General features: G+C 29.7%; 1 protein-coding gene across 1 annotated transcript in view; it reads right to left on the bottom strand.

The window, feature by feature from the left end:
• LOC118188648 (inactive dipeptidyl peptidase 10-like) overlaps nt 1–12360 on the bottom strand; it is a 1447514-nt gene that overhangs the window by 1251544 nt on the left and 183610 nt on the right. The gene's annotated exons all lie outside the window — the stretch shown is intronic.

Genomic DNA, 12360 nt, shown 5'->3' with positions numbered 1-12360 from the left:
ATATTTGGTGGCAACAATTCGAAAAGTGAACCGATATTTAAAGTTTTCAACACAAAATGCCAAGCCGCAGAGACACTTTACATTTACGAACATACGTGTCTTTTCCGGGATTCGAACTCGGTCTCTTAAGTGCGGCAGTCAGAGCCACCAACCACTATCCCGGTTGATGCTGTAAGAAATCTTAATTCCAAAACGAATTACCTAAATTTTCTGTCTTCTACCACTTTTTGTTGACGAATCATTGAAAAAAATTTTAATATTCAGACATGCCCTTCTGCCCTTCTGAGCAATGCCCTTCTGAGAAATGCCCTTCTGAGCTAACGACCTTTGAGCTAAAAAGGGATATAATATTCCTTTTAATAATCACATACCAACATGAGGGATATGTCAACAGGTATCAGATAGACATTTGAACACGAAAAATAATTCACGTTTTGAAAAAGATGTCTACGTGTATCTGTTTTATCAGTCTCTTCAGGTAAAAAGGTTTTCCAATATTAATTATATATTTATGTTTATTACGTTTATAAAATCCAAACATCATTTTAATGATACCAATAAAGTATAAATCGTTGCATAATTCTTTTATAAAATGTTTGCATAAGAGGCAATTTTGAGAATTCACAGATTTATGAAATCCATCTTGATATTCATAAGTTTTTCGTCAGATAAGTGATTTTATTTTAAGTATAGTAATTAAAATATTTAACATTGTGCAGTTTAATGTTTTTTGGTTATCATCCAAAGTGTCTAATTTCTTGGTAGACGTTAAGCAAATTATTGCTAAATCTGAAGTAACAACTGAAACTTGAGAAAAGTGTAAAAGACTATCAAAACTAAATAAGAACAGATGGCACATATTGTGCTTGCAAATCAGCCAACAACTCGTAAAGAGATAACGTGAGTTAACAATAAGTCAAATGTAAAATTTAAAATTAAAATTTGCTAGTAGCCGAAGGTTGCACAATGAATTTAACGCGAAGCTAGATCAAAACTTAACCGGAGTGGAATTCAGCTATTGGCTATTATAATGCAAGGCAGAAATTTTTATGCAGAGCACCTCGAAGAGGGCGGGTCCGAGAGTCTCCCACCCGTCTTCCTCTATCACCAACATTTCAAAAGTACTTTCGGCTCGCCGCTTACCTAGAATGCCCCCACGCCGCAGAGACACTTTACATTTACGAACATACGTGTCTTTTCCGGGATTCGAACTCGGGCTCTTAAGTGCGGCAGTCAGAGCCACCAACCACTATCCCGGTTGATGCTGTAAGAAATCTTAATTCCAAAACGAATTACCTAAATTATCTGTCTTCTTATACCACTTTTTGTTGACGAATCATTGAAAAAAATTTTAATATTCAGACATTGTATAAAAATTTAATTATGTTATAAAAAAACTTTTATTGAAAGTAAAAATTTAATTTCCTTAAATAGAATTTTATGACTTCTAGAAATGAAAGAATTCCAGAAATGAACTTAAGCATTTCTAGCATCTTATTCCATTACATTATCTGGTGCAAAAGACATCTCTTAGAAAAATACTTTCGAAAATTCGGCATACACATATAGCTTACAACATTTAAATATTGTACAAAGGTTTTTAATAATGATATATCTGACGTTTAATGAGATGTGATTAATTTTTTCTAATTATGGATGAGAGCATCAAAATTATTTTACACTAAAATCCTACTTTATTTGTATTTTAATTTCAAAAATAACAAATAATTTAGAATAAATTTTTCAATTGAAGTGGAATCCTTTTAAATAGTTTATATACTGTTTCTTTTAACGCTTCATTAATGCGATTTTTAAGCTCTGTTTGTTTTGAGATTTGGTCATTGTCATCCAATCACATTTTCACTCATTTCAGCAAGGGATGGATGAAATAAATCAATAAGAAAGTTTGAGAAAAATCCATAACTTACGATTTTGCATTTTGTAAAATATTTTATTCCGCGTTGATAACGCTTAATTTATATATATAAAAAAGATACTTTCTTTTTAGTCCAAAGGGATTTGAATCCCGAAGGACTATTAGTTTCGTTTTAGCATTTTGCGTCGGACTCATAAATGTCTGTTCACTTTTCAAACTGTTGCCACAAAATGTTAGAGTCCTGCATTATATTTGAAGAAATTAAATAATGAAAAATCTGCATAAATGTATGTATATTTCTCGTATTGTGATAAAACAACGGTACATAGAGTCATCAAATTTTGAATAACGTAATCCTCCAACGAATATGAGCATGTGGAAGACCAAATTTGAAATTTGAAATTTGTTTTATGATCGATTTCCTATTTTTTAAAACTTTGACGAATTTTTGATTAACAAACTCAAGGATTTCAAAGCGAGCAATGGCAACGTTGTGCAGAAAAAACATTTTTATCTCCAGCGCGTGAGTCTCTGTATCGGAAATTCTAAAGATATGCTCGTTTTAAAACTATTTTGCGATATTGCTGTTGCACTGGATCTTATGGTTTAAGTGCGAGGAACATGATATTTAATAAAGAAAGGTAACACACAAAATGTTAAAAAACTCCCCTTTGGACGTAATTTAAAATCTGAAACATTTCAGATTTTTTTTTTTTAAATATATGCTGTTGGAAACAAACAACATAGTGTTGCTGGTATACAGCAAGCCAACGTAATCTTAAAACGCAATAAGTGGACCTTTCCAAACGCAAAAAATGGTTAATTCTCATTTTTTCCTAAAAGTACTAAACGTAAATGGCATCCTTTGATACACATCCTGATATACTTAAAAAAACTCAAAGAATCACTCACCTTGAATCACTTGATATTCAAATTCAAATCTCCCTGATGTGAGGAACTATCTAATTCACTAAAGAGTTTGGGAAGTACCGACGGATGTCAAAGAAGAAATTTTGTGTCATTGATTTTAAACAAATTCCAGATAAACACATTCCAAAAGCTTTTTTAAATATTTTTTACTATATGTCTGAAACTAATTAACCTGGTAGACAGCTTGGAGATTAATTGAATATCATAGATTTTTAATCATTATTTAGCTTTTGAGAACGCCAAATATCTGGAATAATGCATTTTCCATTGTTGTGATTGTCCCAATAAAATGGCCCACTGTCACAAATAAACGAAGAAACTCATGGTTATCTTATAAATTAAATGTTTTTATCAATTAAATTATGGTCTAATTGATAAATTAAACCATAATGATCTTATCGATTAAATTATGGTTTGTCCCAAACCGAAACCGAAATTGGAGAAAATATTATATACTTCAAAACAATGTTGAGTGAATTTTAAAACTGAAGACGCTCCAAATGCTTCTTAGAGAGTTCTGTATTCTTTGTGTTTAATCAAATATATTTACTAAGAATCATGGCTAGGAAAAAAAAAAGCAATAATGAAAATGATTAAATTAGAGAACGTTCTTGAAAAATTTCCTTTTTAAAAGAATTCCAGACAATCAGGGAATCCAATAATCCCTTTAAAAGAAGATTTTATTTCAAGATATTTCAGTTTTGGTTTGAATGCGTGCAACCCTCATATCTTATGCAAATTAACAAAACACGGGTTCCAGACCTCTCAGGATAAGCTCATGAAATGGAGAAGCTTTGCAATGAAACAAAATATTTTCCCAAGAAAAACAACAGCGACCAACGTTGTTTCTCCTTCCATAAAATCCTTTAGTTACGGAAGAAATGATACAGAAAAACAGATTATACCCCCTCTATTTCTCTACTGGGCATTTGTCTACATTCATAATTAGATTTCTGTTTTCGGAGTTACGCAGAAGGCAATTAATCCTAAAGAAGCACATTCATACGGAAAAGCCAATTAGGTCGGATGCATTAACCTTCCTCTGGACTTAAACGTCAACTAAGACCAAATAGTCCGCGAAAGCTACTGGGGAGAAGGGAGATTCCTACTGAACAGGCCAAAGAGGTTAGATCCACTGACATTTAGGTCTTAGGTAGAGGGATATTTCTTTCGCCTGTCTTTTCCTATGGCTGCCCATCTAATCCTAAGTCTTTACTTCTTCTGATCATTTCATTCCATTCCTATAAGCAGGGGTTTAATCTCAAGTACCTTGACAAAGAAATTGCATCGCAACTACTACCATCAAAGAATCCTCCATTAGAGTACATGCATCTACGTCACAAATGTATAATTCCATTATATTACTTCAACTATTTTATATCATTATAGTTTAATTGACTATTTCATTAAGAGAAGTAAACATTTAAGAGCCCTATTATAAATAAAATATGATAGCCTTGATATAAGTTTTGAATACGATAAAAACGTATACCCGTTTGTGATGTAGTACCTTTAAGGAATGTTTGGAGCTAGAAAGCTAAGCATTGTTACATTTTTAATGAAATAATTAGTGTTTAATTATTTGTTATATATTGGTAGTTTCGTACGTAAAAATTTTGGATTTTTGTTACAGCAGATTTATGAGTAAAATATTAATTTTACTGTAGAGTGTTTTAATTATAAAATAACAGCTTATTATTTTGGACCCTGAAATACGCCATACATAATAAAAATGTAACTTCAAAGAAATACAGAGATAGGTATGTTAAATTTTGAAAAATTTGAAAGTTATATGGGACTGGGCTCACATTCGATCTGCGGTCCCTTTGATGTAGGACACCTTTCAAAAGATAGACACTATTACATGATGAATGGCGTCTTAATTTAAAATGCCGAGATTTAGGCATAACAAACTATCACATCAACAATGATGGTACTTTATTTATTGCTATTGTTTTTTCTTATTTTTTTCCTTCCTCTAACTATGTTACAGAGAATATATCTGGCCATTTTATGTCAAATAAAATCCTGCTTCTCAAATTCTCTATTCATTCTTCTAAATTTTCTACTCATTTTATTCCGAGGCTTCTTCTCATTTTCAAATTTAAGAAATTGGCCTTTAAATGGGCATTAGCGCGAAGTAAAGGTATACCTACTCCTAACCATTTCTTCACATTTTGGGAGACAATACTTTAGACGGCAACTGGACAAAATAAAGATATCTCTTCATTACTATTATGAGAGCATGTATTATTAGCAGAAATTAATGAAGTTTATTGAAATGCGTAATATTCATATGACCTTTAATGTCCTGTCAATGCTCAGATAACTTTTCAAACTGTTGCCAAAAATATTATCGCCATGTGTTATATTTAAAGAAATTAAATAATGAAGAATCTTCAAAAATGTATGTATGTTTATTGCATTGTGATAAAACAATGGTACTTAGAGGCATCAAGTTATGAATAACCCCCTCAGAATATGGGCATCTGGAAGTCCAAATTTGCAATTTGTTTTATTAGAGTTGTCATATTCTGTAACACTTTAAAGAATATTTTATTAAGAAACTCAATGATTTTAAAGTGAGAAATGGCAACACTGTACGGAAAAAGAAGACATTTTGTCTTCAGCGCGTGAGAGTGTGATCAGAAATTCTAAAGATATGCTCATTTTAAAATTATTTTCACGATATTGCTGTTGAATTGAATTTTATGGTTTAAGTGAGAAAAACATGATATTTGATAAATAAAGGTAAAATAGGAAACATTAAAAAACAAACGCCTCTTTGGGCTCTTTTAGCTAAAATCTGAGAGCTTTCAGATTTTTTTTTTCTTTTTATTACTTTAATTTTTCATAACCCAAAGGACGTTAACTGAGAAGGGCTATTAATTTCGTTTTGGCATTTTGCGTTGAAAACTTTAAAAGTCTGAATCACTTTTCAAATTGTTCCTGACAAATATTATCGCCCTGTTAAACAAATTAAATTATGAAGAATCTGTATAAATGTGTGTATGTTTCTCGCATTGTTCAATGCGAGAAGCTCTTTGCTCTAGGTACCAACCTAGATCCATAAAATTTGAATAACATACGTCTCCACACAAATATGAGCATATGGAAAGCCAAAGTTGGAATTTGTTTTATTATCTGTTTCATATTTCATAAAACATTTATGTGTTTTTGATAAAGAAACTCAACGATTTCAAAGCGAGAAATGGCAATACTGTACGAAAAAAAATATCTCCAACGCACATAACTGTGTATCAGAAATTCTAAAGATATGCTCTTCTTAAATACTTTGTAATATTGCTGGTTAATTGTATTTTAAAGTTTTAGTGCGAAGAACATGTTATTTAATAAATAAAGATAACAAACAAAATGTTAACAAAAATCCCCTTTCCGAGTAATATAAAATTCGAAAACTTTTCAATTTATTTCAATTTTAATTTTTAAGTTTTAAAATAAATTGAATGCAGGAAATGTTTTACAAAATTCTTGTGTAAATGAGTATATTAAGGAATTATTTTAAAACTGCGATGGAAGATTCAAATAATTGCGAAAAATGCTACTCACGATGCTCTATCAACGTAGACAGAAAGTCATAGAATAATAGTAAGCCACTAAAAGTGATATTTGATCAGTAACATTAATAAAAATAGTATACACAATCTTTATAATTTTGATTTGATATATCGAAATGGAAAGGAAAGTTAAAAATATAAAATGAGAATTCGATACTTTAATACATAAGAGAATATGTATATATATATATATATATATATATATATATATATACATATTCTCTTATGTATTAAAATATCGAATTCTCATTTTATATATATATATATATATTTTGCAAAATAATGTTCTCGGCATAAATAAGGTTTGTTGTTTCTTTTCATTCCATACTGATATAAAATTTATTTTTTCCGCAAGTTATTGAAATAAAGTGAAATCAAGGTTCTTCTTAATAAAATTACGTCTTTAATAACATTAATAATTTTTAATATATATATATAAACGTATACATTATTTCAAAAGCGCAGATTTATAATTAATCCATGTGAATCATTGCTCCTCGTGCAATTTTTATCAAATCCTTAGAACATTTTTGGATGTCACCATTCCGGAAAATATAAATTTGCTTCCTGTATTTTTGGCTCATAATATATGTCTTTATTTATCGGTTATGAATTATTTACTGTAAAGTCATTTTAATTTTAAATTCACAGTAAAATTACAGTATAATTATGCATTTTACCGATTGATTTGTTGCATTTAATATATTTTTTTTTATTTAACTTAGCGACACGTTTTTCTGTCTTTATTTTATTTCTCCACACATAATTTTTAAACAACATTTTTATAAATTTGTTTTCGACACAGACCGCCAAATTATGTTATTACTCTCTATGCTCAAATAACGTTGCTATTATGCTCAGTTTTAGTTTTTATTTAAAGTTCCTGGTTTTTTTTAGTTACTTAGCAAATTTATTGCTGTTTATGCTATGCATAGTTATACATTTGGCTTTAATATTTAATCCAAAATGTCAGCTGTCAAATATTGTTTCTGACAATTAACTTGGAGATGGAATGTTTAGCATCTAAAGTTTTATTGACATTTATTAATGATATTTGAATTCTCTAAATTTACCATTTAAATAAATTTCAAGGTGTACTCTTTAAAACGTGATTGCAAACGACTGATTGCATATCTTCTCGTTCTCTCGATTGAGCCAGCACATGCTATGCAATTCCATTCCAAGTCAAAAAGACCTTCTTTCTCTATTCCTTACTGATTTTCAGCTCATTTGCTTCATATTCTGATGGTTATTTAACTGTCAATTTCTATTTAAATATTTACAGAATCCTGTTGAAGTTTGAACTGCTTTGTTTATATTCTGCTGCATCATGCTGCTGTTTTGTTTACATGCTGATTAATGTTTTGACTAAAATCTGACTAAAATCAGTGTTAATTTCTGCATTAATCTAACAGCCTGTATCGTTTCTTTTAATTTATTCTTTTACTTTATTATATATGTATGTACAAACACACATTTACGCAAGTCAACTCAATTTAAATGGTATATCATCACTTTTTAAAATCTGCATAGATATTTTTGTCGAGTAAATGTATTATAATTAGACAGCATATAATATTTTGCAATGATCGATGAAATCTATGTGAAAAATGAGTTTTGCCAGTGATGCAATCAAAACAAAGATTAACATAGAAATTACTATTAAACTGCTGCATTGTTTAAGATTTCCATATTTATTACCTTCGAAAATTGGCATTTAAACGAACGATAAAAATAGATTAAAATATTTATATTCAGTTATAAAAATTGCAGAGACAATAAGGATGCTTCCTATAGCATAGAAAATCAGCTGTAGCTTGGATAGGTATATTTAGCTTGACTCGCGTGCCTATACTGTTGCTTTAGAAACTTCGGATTATAAGGCTTTTGTTGAAAGACAACCAGTAGAATACTGTGAATGTCAGACTTTACTGTAATTCTGGATGGCAGTTTGAGCCACTTGGGATAGTGAAACTGCCACAGTGTTTCTAATTTGGATAAAGACCTTAATGAATATGAAATGCTAAAGTTTTGACACTGGCGGTAATGAATATGTAAAATTACTCAGTTAGACAACGATGGCAATGAGTATCGAAATATTGTCATCAGACCTATGACAGTAATGGGGTTTCTCCCTTAGAGTAGAACATTTATTGATTGTAGACATGCTTGACAGATTTTCGAAATATTTCTGATTCAAATTAATTTTAGGTCAGAAGGAAAAATTGAGCACATAGTTTAATTTTTTTTTAAATCTCAGAAATAACGCTGCCTTGCGATTGTAACCATTTTGCAAAAACGTTTATTAACTCTTCCTAATTTTTTTGAATTGTCCCATTTAACGACAAGGCATTTATCTCATTTCGATATTATCTGAAATCATTTTGCTTCAACCGTCCCAATCTTAAATAGTATATTTTCTTTGCATTGTCTTGTAATCTAACATCCCATGTATGCAATGTAATCTTTTTGAACATTTTCTGAATAACATTTATATATGGTTTACATTTTGAAGATAATATACAAGAAACTTAATTGAATGGTATAACATTATATTTGGATATTTTTAATGTTAAACATGCATATAAGACCATTATTTTTTAGGCGGCATTTTAAAAAATGCATAAATAGCTTCACAAACGAGCCAACAGAGCATTACGTTTATTTATCAAATAGCCCTTAATATTCTGCTATGAGAATAACAGCAGTAGTATTAGTAATAATAATAAGATAATAATAATAAGTAAATAAATACACTGTTACTTATTGCTAAATTCCTACTATTAGCTTACACTATCCGTATATGTTGTTCAAATTTTCAGTTGTTAATAAAATACTTTTTATTCATCCACCCAAGTTCAAATATATTTTTCTAAACTTGTAGTGGATGACAAGATGTTAATACAGCTTTTTAACATATTACGTCATATTATTTTCACCTATTTCACATTTTACATATAATTCAATTCCTACTTATTTATGTGTGTTTATCTGACTTACAGATATTATAAAACGTACAAATAATGACCGTTTATTAAGAATTCTCCCATGCTGTAAAAATTAAATTATAACAACTTGTAAATAGCACATGGTTGTGATAAATGGGATTGTAATATTTAACAAAGATAAGTGGCAACAGTAAGATAGAGTTCTGAAGATGTTTCAAGTGTATGGAATTAAAGAACTGTCATAATTTAGAGTTGATTCAAGAGGGTGTAATGTCCCATCATGTAGCGAAACTTCTCCCCATATTTTTATGTTAACGAAACAATAATATATGTTTAAGAGGACTCATACACCTTAAACACCTCATGATCTTCGAATATGTGACTGTTGCAAGAATTGAGATATTTTATTTATTTTAGATGCAATTACTTCCAACATTTTACAGCTGACTACATAATATAGCTGCTTTGGAAACTAGTAAACAGAAAGTTTGTGTTGCCACAAATATTTTTGTAATTTAGTCCTCTTTGTGACAAAATATTTCACCATGTTTCCACATTGCGCGCATGATATTTTAAAAATGGCTAATGGCACATACTTGAAATTGGATGGAATTCTTTATATGGGCACTATTTTCTAACTGAAACAATGATGAATATTTTAATACTGAAAAATTTTATGGACGAAAACATTACAAATTTTGTTAATAAAATGTATTTTATAAACCCAACTAAAAAAAAAATAAAAATTTAGAAATTTTTAGAATTTTAGGTTCACAGTAGTTTCCAAAAGCTATATATTAAATATGGATTTAAATTATGAAACATAGTGTTTTAAACTGTGCGCGCAATGTGGAAACATGATGAAAAATGTTGTCACAAAGCGGATTAATTTATAAAACTATTTGTGGCAACACAAACTTTCTGATTACTATTTCAGAAAGCAGCTATATTATATAATCAGCTGTAAAAAGTTGGTAGTAATTGCTTTTAAAATAAATAAGTTATCCCAATTTTTGCAACAGTCACTTATTTGAACATCTTATGGGTTTTAAGGTGCATGAGTGCCCTTAAAATATAACTGGACTGCTCGAAACTCACTGGAAAGGTTCCTTGCAATAATGAAACATTACAAGAGATGAATAGAATGAGAAATTATAGACTACCATCAGCTTCATAAATTAGAAACGGAAAAAATTTGAATACTATTAATAAAAAGTAACTAAAATAAAGTTTTTCTTTGTTGATTTAAGTAGGAATTGACTTTAATTTTTTCTTTATTTCATATCATTGCATTTCGGTAATTTCATTATTTTTCTGTTGAATATTTTTAACATTCCAGGTTCATATATATCTATATCTATATCTATATCTATCTATATATATATATAGATATATGTTGTATGATCTTAGAGAGATATCTATATATATATATAGAGAGAGAGACAGAGAGAGAGAAATATAGATATAGATATTTATTTAAACATAAGACCGTTTAATGTAGGTTATATTTTGTCTTACAAAATATTTTTAAAAAATCAGGGTCTTTTTATGTAAGGCTGCGTTGTGACTAATACGTTAATCTTATTCTTAATATTATTTCTTAAAAATAAATGTATGGATACTCATTACTATAAAATCCCACAGAACAAAATCTAGCCCTCTTAGCGTATAAAGTAAACATTGTAAAAATGGCCAAAATAATATTAAGATTGGAAAGAGCCGGCTGTTAGTTTAAACCATTTTGCCCAACAGCTAGCAGTAACATTGGATAGAAAGATTGATAGCAGTCCATTTCCTGCTCAAGATAGCAAACCAAGCGAATGTACTAAAACAAGCAATTTCCGGCTCGTTTCCGTACACTTCGTGAAGGAGCAAGCAAAGGTAGTGTGTTATAATCTTGTTTTCTGTGCGTGAAAAAGAATAAACCTCTTCATCAGAGTAAACAGCCCTTAGTGTGGAAATACTTTAGAACGTGTGTTTAGTGGGAACTTCTATAGGATAAAGGCATTGCGTAAATGTCTGTAAAAGTGCTATAGATGTAATTTTTTGTTACATTCGTTACAGTATTTCGCTTTCCCTTTAACCAATGTTTTTATAAACTTCATGATTTATGCATGATATCAACATTATCTTGGAAATAAAATGGTCAATGTTTATGTTAAAAATATTTTGTAAGATTTGTTTTAACTTACAGTACATTTCATTTAATTTTAAAGTGGACAGAAGACATTAGAATCTTTTTAAGTTTCATTGGATATTATTAGCTCTTGTGAAAGCTTATCAAAATTTTCGAAAACCAAATGTATTTCAATTAAATTACAAAAGCAGTATCGCAGCCGGTAGTATTCGCTTCTAAGTAGTTGTTTGCATTTATAAGATGGATGTTTAGTGGTAGTTTGTTGTTTATTGAATAAATAAGAGCACTCTTTAAAGCTTCAAGAAAGACCAATGTATTGTTATTCTGCCTGGAAATAAAATCGCTCTTTTGTTGGCTTGAATTGGCCATTATACATTTCAAAGATAGATGAGCTTTTATCTGAATTAAGTGTTTATGTAGTAATCCCTAATGAGCCACCAAGTCTATTCAAACGAAATGAAAGTCAAGTGCTTCGCAACTTGCCTTTTCCTAAGAAATTGCGCTTCAGCTATTGAACTCTTTAAGCACGCTTGTTGCTGTAGGGTTTGTTTTAGATTTATATTTTTCAAAGGTTCACAAAAGAAAGGAAAAAAGAAAAGTATTGCCTTATTTTTTATTCTAGAACCTTTTTTTTTAACTTAAGTTCCAAATGTGTTGCTGGCCAACACCCATTTCCTTAACAATCAGATGGTTAGCTTTGACATAAATATCAGTTTTTACTTATGAAAGAGTCTTTCTTTCTCTTTGCCTGCTCTAACATTGTACTTACGACTTACTATTACTTATTAACATGTCTTCGATAGCTAATCATTATTGGAAATTTAATCGTAACTTTGACTTCGGGTCTGCAAAAATTTCATTATTATTTTTATTGATATACGACTCTACCTT

The sequence above is a fragment of the Stegodyphus dumicola genome, chromosome 6 (genome assembly GCF_044657685.1).
Source record: "Stegodyphus dumicola isolate Sdum_Otavi_A_Nest chromosome 6, ASM4465768v1".
NCBI lineage: Eukaryota > Metazoa > Arthropoda > Arachnida > Araneae > Eresidae > Stegodyphus > Stegodyphus dumicola.
Note: the sequence above shows the minus strand (reverse complement) of the source record. Positions and strands in the feature narration are given on the sequence as shown.